We start from the raw sequence: 12,305 nt of genomic DNA on the forward strand, positions 1-12,305 counted from the left end.
ACAAATCTTTCTTTTTGGGCTGGAAAATAAAAACAGTCACCGTGAGCCACAAGTAACGATTTGGTCATTATTGATCTTGTCTAGAAAAGATATGGCAGAAATTTTCTTGTTAGACTGTCACGTTTTCTTTTTACTAGAGATGTAGATGAAGACTAACAGGTTGACCCAAACTTAAAATTATCGATTTTATGAAGCCTACATTTTACGGTTACTATGAAGTTGCAAATCAGGTTCAGAAACTTTTGTGGCTTATTCTATACTGGGCTGAATCCCACAATGATGAGTTTGCTTGATTCCTATTACATAAGGCACTAATGCAGGTGCTCCATTGACCTTTGCAGTTACCAATAGCAACCAGTGAGCAATTCCTTTTCATCAGCCAACACCTCATTGTTTGTAGTGAGTAACTGACCTGGTGCAGTTTGTGAATTAGGTCCTGCATTATAGGGCACTTCATAGTGAGAAAGAATACAATTCTGTGTATGCAGAATCCCCTGGGAGCCCTCCCTGAATTCGGTTCTCAAACGTGTCTTGGTTATTAGTACCCATGGCCTTGAGGCAGCACCACCTGATTTTTTATGAGAGCGGTTGTTTGTGTTTCTGTGCTCTAAAGAGATATCACCATGCTCTTCCACTTGATACTCCCTTTTATGACAGTAACTTCTTATGGCAAACATTCCCAAGTCTATAAAGACTGTGATTCCTTTGTTCAAGGTTCAGAATCCATAGATCTTGGGTTTTTTTTTTACCACAAATGGTCTCCGGTTAGTGCATTTTCAACGACAATAGCACGACATATTAGGGAAGTAGTTTTATCAAATTAGAGGCATTAAATTAGAGGCATTAAAATGGATCGAAGGAAAAATCATTCGATCGAACGATTAAATCCTTCGAATCGAACGATTTGAAGGATTTTAATCCATCGATCTAATCCAAGATCCCCATTGGCTAACATTGATGCTCGGTAGGTTTAAAGTGGCGAAGTAGGTAGTCTAAGTTTTTTTTAAAGAGACAGTACTTCGACTATCGAATGGTTGAATAGTCGAACGATTTTTAGCTTGAATCGAAGTCGTAGTCGAAGGTCAAAGAAGCCTATTCGATGGTCGAAATTTCGAAATTTTACGTTTTTTTACTTCGAATCCTTCACTCGAGCTTAATAAATGTGCCCCCTCATGTAGAGTTTCTATACAAGCCCAAAGCCATATCGGCCCTTTATCAGGGGAGATCTGTGCCCCCAGTAGTTCACCATATCTGCTGATTTTGAGCACATGCTCGGGGCTGCTTTCAATAACCTGAGCTTAGGGACCCACATACAGAAAATATACAATATAAATGTCAAAATACAAGGTTAGTTAGCCAGTGGATCGGATTTTAATATTCAGCCCTGTAGCATCAGTTTTTTTGACAGATACATTTTCTAATTGCTTCGCTTCGCTTCCCAATAGCAGCCCAGAGCTCACCGAGCATATTCAGTGCCACTGGCACACAAACGCTGGCCGTAAAAGATCCAAGATTCAAAGACCCGGACCATTACCCGGACCATTAATCCTCTGGGCCGGTACTGTAAGTTAACAATACAAAATACAGCAATTCTAGCCGGATTCATTTAAAGGCTTTAGTTCTCTTTTCATAATGATAGCGATGTAGTTGTTGCTACTGAAGCACTCATGGAACCCTGCTTGTGGTCTCAGAAGTCAGAAAAAACGTTACAATTAAACCACTTCCAATATTGAAAACTGGGAATATTTTTCTCCCCATGATAGCAATTTAAGTGTCCAGGTATCTTACTGGGGTATCTACAGAGATAAACTCTTATTTATTTATACACAGAGTAAACGAAAATGCAGAAATAGCAAAGAGTTCACCGTATGTGTTAAACTGTTCGGCCTTGTTTATGAAACGCGAGTAAATCTGCCGGAAGTAATGCCCCCGTGATACTTTCATTAGCTAATTGCCTTTAATGGTTGATATTTCTCTTGTTGGCTACCCGGGAACTACTTCACAGCTGCGGCTGACATTCTGTACAGTTGTATTGTTTGTTTGTTACACGGATTATTAAACATGTTTATATTCAGCTATAGGAAACTGCCAAATCAGTTACATGGCAAATAAAAAAGAGATTAGAGGTTGGTGACTATGGGCTTCTGGGAACTGGGTGGATTTCTATCCTATGGACCTTTGGGAAAACAACTCTAACCTTAATCTCTTTAGGTAAAAGCCTGCAAAATTACCTTTAAAACTATGGACAATAGCTCTAAATTCCCCAGGGGAAAACTCTACCTACATCCACCTTTAAGGTGGCAACAGACTTTATAATTATGATCTTTCCTGCCACCAATTCATTCGTTACTAACTGTTAGAGCTGAATTGTCAGATACAATAGAAACAATTGAATTCTACCTGTATCTGACGATTCAGCACTGACAGTGGCCGATGCTCAGGTGCCTTCAATTGCCGGATATCAGTAAGCTCGCCTTTCACCATAGATGCACCGAATATCGTACGATATTATTGGTGCATCTATGGCCACCTTAAGAGTCTTATCCTAGACTGCTGAGTTAAACAGGGAACTGTTAACGATGTATTATTAAAGGTAATTTATACCCTACTGTAAATGACGAGGATATTAGAAGTGATTAGAAGTGAGGGGATCTGTGACCATATAAAGGCACAAGGCTGCAGGCCGAGTTATACAGTGAACTCAGAGTATCACTCATATATTATAAGGGATAATGTACCCCCTACTGTAAATGATAAGGATATTAGAAGTCACTGAGGGGTTCTGTGACCATATAAAACCACAAGGCTGCAGGCTGAGTTATACAGGGAACTCTGAGTATCACTTGTGTATTATTAGGGATAATGTACCCCCTACTGTAAATGATAAGGATATTAGAAGTCACTGAGGGGTTGTTCTGTGACCATATAAAGGCACAAGGCTGCAGGGTGAGTTATACAGGGAACTCTGAGTATCACTTGTGTATTATTAGGGATAATGTACCCCTACTGTAAATGATAAGGATATTAGAAGTCACTGAGGGGTTCTGTGACCATATAAAGGCACAAGGCTGCAGGCTGAGTCATACTGTAAGGAACTTACCTGGTGGTCTAGTGGGGGGACGGCAGGGACGCCTGCCGCCCCCTCGACGGGGACGCCCGTCACGACGCGCTGCTCCTGTGCCGGCTCCCTAGCGCGCGCGCATGCACACTCTGATTTAAAGGCGCAGGCGCGCTGACGTAATGACATCAGCGCGAGAGGCGCCAAATTCAAAAGAGTATTTAAAGGGCATTCCTATAGTTTACCATTGCCCGTGATAGGATTTGTTCCTGATGCTTTTGAGCTTGTTGCTATATTCTGTATCCTGTTTGATTCCTGTTTTTGACCCCTGCCTGGCTATTTGACTACTCTGATTTCTGGATTCTGACCCTTGCCTGATTACTGACTACCGCTTCTGATTACCCCTCTGATTGACTTCCTGGTTTGACCCTTGCCTGCCTGATAACGTTTACTCTCTGCCTGCCTCGACCCGGCCTGTTCGGACTACTCCTTTGCCTAACGTCTTGTACTGCGATCTTCTGTCCAAAGACCTTGCCTTACTGTCGTGCCCCTCTGCCTATCCAGAACCCTCATCTTGCACCTCTCGTTTAAGTCCAGGTGGCATCCAAGTAAGCCGAGGGCTCCTCCCGAGGCCCAAAGGCGGTCACACTACTGGTGAAGCACGAGCCGTGACCAGGGTGCCTGGTGTTTGTTCTGGTGTTGGGTGCCGACCGTGACACATACAGGGAACTCTGAATATCACTCATGTATCATAAGGGATAATGTACCCCCTACTGTAAATAATAAGGATATTAGAAGTCACTGAGGGGTTCTGTGACCATATAAAGGAACAAGGCTGCAGGCTGAGTTATACAGGGAACTCTGAGTATCACTCATGTATTATAAGGGATAATGTACCCCCTACTGTAAATGATAAGGATATTAGAAGTCACTGAGGGGTTCTGTGACCATATAAAGACACAAGGCTGCAGGCTGAGTTATAGAGGGAACTCTGACTATCACTCATGTATTATAAGGGATAATGTACCCCTTACTGTAGATTATAAGGATTTTAGAAGGCACTGAAGAGGGCTGTGAACATATCAAGGCACAATGTTACAGACTATTATAAGTCACTATTTTAGTTTCCAGTGCCACAATAACCAAGGAATAGCCATGTTGGATGGCATAAGTCAGTAGTGAAGTGGAGTGAGTGCTGACATGCCTGTTCATATTGTCCCTGCTATTTCCTGCTCATTGGCTGCAGTAATGGCTTTATCGCAGCATTGTGCCGTTTAGATGAATAATAATATCATTGCTCCTCAGTGCCATTGCTACTGTCACACTAATCTGTTTGCTGCAGGCAAATAAAGCTTAAACCTTTGTTGCCTGACATCCAGGGAAACAGAATGTTCACAAACAAGTGAAAGGAGACCTGAACTAAATGGCCAAGCCCTAGAGTCGGCCAGCAGAGGCCAAGGGCAGTTTATCTTGCTGTGGGAGGTCTGGGTGTAAATGGGGTTACAAGCCATGGACATCTCAGCTGGCTTTGTCTTAGGCATGTGACAGAGGATCCGCATGTGCATCTCAGTGTTACTTCTCTGCTACATACGCTTCCTACAAACCATTATATTATTATATACATTAGGTGTATATTGATAAAGTACCACTAAACCTTCTTTCCTTATGTCAATACAGATTCCACCTTGCAGAAACCTTTATTACAATCTTTCCTTTGACCACCCCTTATAGGGTTGGTTCGCCTTTAAGTGAACTTTTAGTATGTTATAGAATTCTAAGCAACTTTTCAGTTGGTCTTCATTATTTATTTATTTTTTATAGTTTTTTTAATTATATGTCTTTTTTCTTCTGACTCTTTCCAGCTTTCAAATGGGGGTCACTGACTCCATCTAAAACCAATCCTCTCTAAGGGCAGAGACAGACGAGAAGATTCAAAGAGATTTAGTCGCCTGGTGACAAATCGTCTCTTCTTCGGGCGACTAATCTCCCGAACTGCCTAAAGAATCTAAATCGCTGACGGGATGGCACTCGGATCTGCTTAGTTTTCCGAAGTTGCCTCATGAGGCAACTTTGGGTGACTTCGGAAAAAGTAAGTGCTCCACGTGCCATCCCGCTAGTGATTTCGGGTAAATTTGTCGCCCGAAGAGGAGGCGATTAGTCGCCAGGCGACTAATCTCCCCGAATCTTCTTGTCTGTCTCTACCCTAAAGCTACAGTTTTTTTGTTATTGAAACTTTTTATTACTAATCTTTATATTTGGGTCCTCTCCTATTAATATTCCAGTCTTGTATTCAAATCAATGCATGGCTGCTAGGGTAATTTGGATCCAAGTAACCAGATTGCTGAAATTGCAAACAGCAGAGCTGCTGAATAAAAAGCAAAATAACTAAAAAAACACAAATAATAAAAAATGAAAACCAATTGCAAATTGTCTCAGAATATCACTCTCTACATCATATTTAAATTTAACTCAAAGGTGAACAACCCCTTTAACAAAACCACGGGACATGTTTTAGTGTAACTGGGTATGACGCCAGTGGGCAAACAGAAGAAAATCAACCTAAATGACAGGGGCAGCTGCTTCTTTTTGATGATGGCCTGTTACTAATGTTGTGTCCAGTACAGATATTTTCAAGATGTAAGTAACACCTAGCAAGAACATCTTAAAGGGATCCTGTCATCGGAAAACATGTTTTTTTCAAAACGCATCAGTTAATAGTGCTACTCCAGCAGAATTCTGCGCTGAAATCCATTTCTCAAAAGAGCAAACAGATTTTTTTATATTCAATTTTGAAATCTGACATGGGGCTAGACATTTTGTCAATTTCCCAGCTGCCCCTGGTCATGTGACTTGTGCCTGCACTTTAGGAGAGAAATGCTTTCTGGCAGGCTGCTGTTTTTCCTTCTCAATGTAACTGAATGTGTCTCAGTGGAACATGGGTTTTTACTATTGAGTGTTGTTCTTAGATCTACCAGGCAGCTGTTATCTTGTGTTAGGGAGCTGCTATCTGGTTACCTTCCCATTGTTCTTTTGTTAGGCTGCTGGGGGAAAAGGGAGGGGGTGAGATCACTCCAACTTGCAATACAGCAGTAAAGAGTGATTGAAGTTTATCAGAGCACAAGTCACATGACTTGGGGCAGCTGGGAAATTGACAATATGTCTAGCCCCATGTCAGATTTCAAAATTGAATATAAAAAAATCTGTTTGCTTTTTTGAGAAATGGATTTCAGTGCAGAATTCTGCTGGAGCAGCACTATTAACTGATTCATTTTGAAAAAAATTTTTTCCCATGACAGTATCCCTTTAAAGTGTAGTAGCCCTTTCCCCCAATCCTTTCTTTATTCACTTGCACTCACCACCATTGTGAACCTTTGCAAACCTACTTAAATACAGTAATTAATTGCACAGTTGTAGGTAAATGATATTTACCAAAACAACGTTTGACAGATACATTACGATGCAACCCTCCCAGGATATTCCTGCTACAAAGTGAGCCCTTGGGAAAAGCTGTTGGCATGCACATGGCATGTACACGTTTATTGCATGACAAGTAACCATGTGTGTGTAGTTTACAGTCTGAACTTTAAACACTGTGGGGAAATGTTGCTGCATTATACTGCACCTTCTTATGGCTCAGTAAATAATTCATTGTTTGGAGAAGGAGTGCAGGGATTGTGAGCTTCAGCTTCTCTGCAGTGCAACATTAACACTGAGCAGCCCCAGCACTAATGATGCCATTTGTCAAACTTGAGGAAGCCTCTGCCAAGGGCCCTGATTTCCTTCAAGAGTAATTAATAAAGAACCCCTAACACTATCATTATACTGGCTTCCCTGCAATGTCCCGGGACATCGAAGACTTATTCTACACACAGCACAAATCACTTGCAATCTATGAAGTTTTTGTAGATATATGAGAAGGTGATTGACTTGGGGGGAACAACTCCCTTTCTTGGTAATGTAGAAGGGCTCATGTATTATGAGAGATAATGTGCCCCATTCTGTAAATGATAAGGATATTAGAAGTAACAGAGGAGTTCTGTGACCACTTAAAGTGAACCCTGCGTATCACTCATGTATTATAAGGGATAATGTACCCCCTAATGTAAATGATAAGGATATTAGAAGTCACTAAGTGGTTATGTGACCATATAAAGGCACAAGGCTGCAGGTTGTGTTATACAGGGAACTCTGAATATCACTCATGTATTATAAGGGATAATGTACCCCCTAATGTAAATGATAAGGATATTAGAAGTCACTAAGGGGTTATGTGACCATATAAAGGCACAAGGCTGCAGGCTGAGTTATACAGGGAACCCTGAGTATCACTCATGTATTATAAGGGATAATGTACCCCCTACTGTAAATGATAAGGATATTAGAAGTCACTGAGGGGTTCTGTGACCATATAAAGGCACAAGGCTGCAGGCGGAGTTATACAGGGAACTCTGAGTATCACTCATGTATTATAAGGGATAATGTACCCCCTAATGTAAATGATAAGGATATTAGAATTCACTAAGGGGTTCTGTGACCATATAAAGGCACAAGGCTGCAGGCTGAGTTATACAGGGAACCCTGAGTATCACTCATGTATTATAAGGGATAATGTACCCCCTACTGTAAATGATAAGGATATAAGAAGTCACTGAGGGGTTCTGTGACCATATAAAGGAACAAGGCTGCAGGTTGTTGTACTTCGCTTGCACTTCATTTGTGGACATGTTAATGTCCAAAATCAAGTGCAAAGATCATCGGGCCCAGTGAACTGAATCTTATGAAAAAAAAACTATTAGTGAAAACCTTTTTAAATAATAATTTTGTTTAGTTTATAAATAATACTCATGCTCCCATTCCAAAACTACCAAGCTCAGCAACATAGAAGTCCAAGATAAAGCCAAAACCAACAAAACGTGGTCTTTAGATTCATTCTGACAGCCAGATCGATCTTGAATGCTACAAGGCTGGTGCCTGGAGTCCAGCCAGCACTGGGAACTTTAACTTGTACAAATTAGCCTGATGTTTCCTTAGGTAGAGATTTAATATGGGCACCTCCAAAGGGAATTCATCAGGAAATCTGCCCTGTCTCTGTGACAAAAATATTAATATCTCAAAACCCAGTGGGCTATTGCCCTCAATCTAGAACTATAACCTACGCTGCATCTTCTATAACTGAATATGTACATTTCCCTCTAGCCTGTTAACCCTCTGAATTATCCAACTGGATTTATAGATATTTCTCTTTTAACCCACAGTAGCAACTGATTACTTTTTACAGCATCACACGTACAACATATTGCAAATAAGTCTATAATTTGGCTCATGACAACAGATATAAATTTTCCTGCAAGGACCTTGTAAGCCTGGTTAGCATGCAGCAATTTGTCAATGTTTAATAGCATTTTCATGGCCCTATTAAAGGGATTCTGCTTGGAATGAGGCTTTACAATCTCAGAGCTGTCCTGCAGTGCTGGAGCAATGGGTTTATAGGCTTCAACCTGGGATCTGTCCAGGGTGCTGAACCAGTGATTAAATAGTAATCAAGCTGTGACCTGTATGGGGTGCTGAACAAACACATATATAGGGGGTCATTATGAACCCCAGGGGTGCTGTGAGGGTGCTCACTTACAGTGCTCAGTGCCCTTTGCACTAAGTGCCTAATCAGAAATCTGTCACTATCATGAGTCTCTGCTGAGTTCCTTCTGCCATTCCCTAGCTTGCACTTTTGAATGATGTGCAAGGTAGGGGGTGGTGCCTATTAAGGCTGTTAGCAAAGTATTAGTGAAGGGAGACACAGCTCTATGCTCAATGCACCACGCAGTTGTCTTTTTTGCATTTTGCACACTGTGTAGTGTACTGTAGGTTTTGAAACATACTGTAATTTGTCAAGAGTGCTGAATAAATGGACGTATAGACCCAAACTCATGATCTCTCCATGGCGCTGAACCAATGGACATATAGACCCAAAGTCATGATCTCTCCATGGTGCTGAACCAATGGACATATATACCCAAAGTCATGATCTCTCCATGGTGCTGACCAATGGACATATAGGCCCAAAGTCATGATCTCTCCATGGTGCTGAACCAATGGACATATAGACCTAAAGTCATGATCTCTCCATGGTGCTGAACCAATTTACATATATATCGAAAATAATCATCTTTCCATGGTGCTGAACCAATAGGCCTATAGACCAAAAGTCATGATCTCTCCATAGTACTGTACCAATGGACATATAGACCCAAAGTCATGATCTCTCCATGGTGCTGAAGCAATGGGCCTATAGACCCAAAGTCATGATCTCTCCATGGTGCTGAACCAATGGACATATAGCCCTAAAGTCACGATTTCTCCATGGTACTGAACCAATGGACATATAGCTTCAACATGTGTCTGTGTGTGCATCTGTCCAGGATGCTTAATTATTCCCACCCTAGTGACTAAACCTGTAGAGGGCTCATTCACTTACCCTGACACAGTGAGCAGTGTCCAGTTTCTGACTCAAATGCCATGTTTTCTTCACACAATGTACAGCCTTTCCCGGACATCAGACACACTGAAACAGACACAACTGCACTGCGTCTGACTCTTGCTACTATCTAGTGAGAAGCTGAAGTCAGGAATTACTGGTCGCTACTGCAAGTAGTCGTAAGTGTGCAGAGCACATTTTGTACCTTGAATGAAAGTGGTTTAAGACACAACTCACTGTGAGGACAAGTTCAAGTTGCCCGTCTGCAGACGTAAACAAGCCCTTATAGCCTTTGTAAATGATTTCCATGTCTTAAACACAACACCTCATGGATAGAAAAAATAGATTTTCAGGGCTTTAATTGTTTTTAGACAAGCAAGTTACTATTTTTAATGCGAATGAACTAATTAGCGCTGAAGTTTTAAGCTTTTATTTTTGTCTTGCAGTATAAACAACAGATCCCTCCCTGGAGTCACCATGGGGATACAGAGATTGTATTACTTAATTATCACCTTCTAACAGCTGATGCAGGGATTTTTTTTTATCCCTTGAACTGCCTAATAATCAGCTTCCTTCCCTGATCAATATACGAGTGAGGAAGAATCGAACAGCAACATCGTGAAAAAAAAAATGGATGCAGTTGGCTGAAGAAGCGCAATTGCCTTTGCACTGGATGGAAACTTTAAGGCTCTGCAATGCGTGCAGCTAAAGTCAACACTTGAGGCTTTTTAGTGATGCCCCTTCCTCAACAGCATAGTTGTGGGAACCACACCAAGCAGCCCTCCCACTAGTTACATAATCCAACGCTGGCTGACTATTCCCACAAGACCAGAACTGTGAATCTCAAAATCAATGTTATTTTTTTAAAAGACATGCAGTTTTTGGAATAGGGCAGCTGAATAACACGTTCCGAGACCATCTGGAGATGTCTACATATCGCATGGCTTATTAAGATAAGCAATATATCTACTATTTGTGTGTATGTCTAACATTGTGGCGCTCCAGATCCCACTGCACCCTGAAAGTAAAGGGTGTGAGAGTTGTAGTTCAGCAATATTACTGCATGCTACACACACACATTATATATTTGTTCATATATAAAACACACACCAACAAGTGCAGATCAATTTTAAAAACACTAACAGAATTCCCACTTATGGATCCTTCTTCTGCCCAGCAGCGGATTTAACTTATATTTCTAAGCCAATTAAACAACCCAATGATCTGCCTTGGTGTTGAATTCCCATTGCCCTAAGTTCATCAGTTCAATACCAGACCAGTACAATTGGAAGCCAAGTAAAGTATGAGGCTGGGAGTCTTTACCTTTTTCTGATGCCCCAGATCAGCCTCTCATGATGTTCTGTTGCTTTGGTGGGTAATTATCCAGAGACCAGTTGCTCAGTAGGGTGACGGCTCAGGAGAGAAAGAGTCAAGATCAGAAGCTTGCTGCCCTTAGTGGGCTCCTATCCTCCCGCACACACATCGCCTCTGCTGCTGCTCCAACATTTCTCTCCCTCTCTCAAAAACACACACATATATCCCTAAGCAGATGATAATTATCCAAGTGCAACCAACTGTGCTGCTGTGACAAAGTCAGGGTGGGGGTCAGGCGACAGCTGAACTGCCACGAGGGGGAAATAAAAACAGACAAGGGAAGAAAAGTGTTGAGAGCCAGGCAGGCAGGTGGAACGTCGTGAAATCTGCAGATTGAATGAATAGAAGTCAATCGCACAGGAGCTGAATCGACTTACTGCTGAGTCTGGGAAGCAAGGGGAATAAAGCCTGTCACTTACTCTGCACACAGTGCCACCTACTGGCCAAGGATGGGAGCACAGGGCTTGAGAGGCTTTTTTTTATGGAATCCCCTTTATAAATCCAGTGGCTGAGACTTCAGATCATCTGCATGGTGTTTACATGGGGATATTCTCATAAAGGGAGCATCTTTCTGCGACTTTCAATTAGCTTAGAATAAATATAAAATAAGAATAAAGGTATGTTATAAAATGGCTAATTCTCAGCAATTTTTCAATTAACCTTAATTGTATCCTTTTTTTATTTATAGTTTTTGAATGATTTGATTTCTTCTGACTTTTACCAGTTTTCCTATAGGGGTCACTGACCCCATCTAAAAAACAAATATTCTGTAAGGCTACAAAGTTATTTTTATTGCTACATTTTATTACTCATGTTTCTGTTCAGGCCTCTCCTATTCATATTCCAGTCACTTATTCAAATCAATGCATGGTTGCTAGAGTAATGTGGACCCTAGCAACCAGATTGCTGACATTGCAAACTGGAGAGCTTCTGAATAAAAAGCCAAAAAACTCAAAAAAACACAAATGAAAAATAAAATAAAACCAACTGCAAATTGTCTCAGGATATCTCTCTGTACATTAAACTAAAGGTTAATTTAGAGGTGACCAACCTCTTTAACCAACCCACAGCTGCAGGTGACTGATAGTAAAGCATAGCTGGGATTTGCTCAGTAGTTTCAAGAGTCAGAACCAGGAGTGCAGAAAGTCCCAGGCAAATGCTGAATTCAAATGCAGATGCATTTTTAGCTAAAACTACGGTTATTTTAAAGCCTTAGCCTCAAAACCCCCACATGCACCTTTTCCTTAACACAGACAGGACCGGGGCCAGCGAGAGAGGTCGGGGGCAGCAGCAATGGCTTCAGGCAGGTAGTGACATACCTCCCAACTGTCCCGTTTTTGACGGGACAGTCCCGATTTTGACAGCTCAACCCGCAGTCCCAGATTGTTACAGAAATGTCCC

General features: G+C 41.5%; 1 protein-coding gene across 1 annotated transcript in view; it reads right to left on the reverse strand.

The window, feature by feature from the left end:
- Nucleotides 1–11,229, reverse strand: part of LOC108709243 (G protein-activated inward rectifier potassium channel 2) — a 72,157-nt gene extending 60,928 nt beyond the window's left edge. The window contains exon 1 of the mRNA XM_018248909.2: nucleotides 10,854–11,229. The gene's annotated coding sequence lies outside the window, so the exon portion shown is untranslated. The remainder of the gene's footprint in view (nucleotides 1–10,853) is intronic.
- Nucleotides 11,230–12,305: the final 1,076 nt, after the last annotated feature.

This window comes from Xenopus laevis, chromosome 2S (genome assembly GCF_017654675.1).
Source record: "Xenopus laevis strain J_2021 chromosome 2S, Xenopus_laevis_v10.1, whole genome shotgun sequence".
In the NCBI taxonomy this organism is placed as follows: Eukaryota; Metazoa; Chordata; class Amphibia; order Anura; family Pipidae; genus Xenopus; species Xenopus laevis.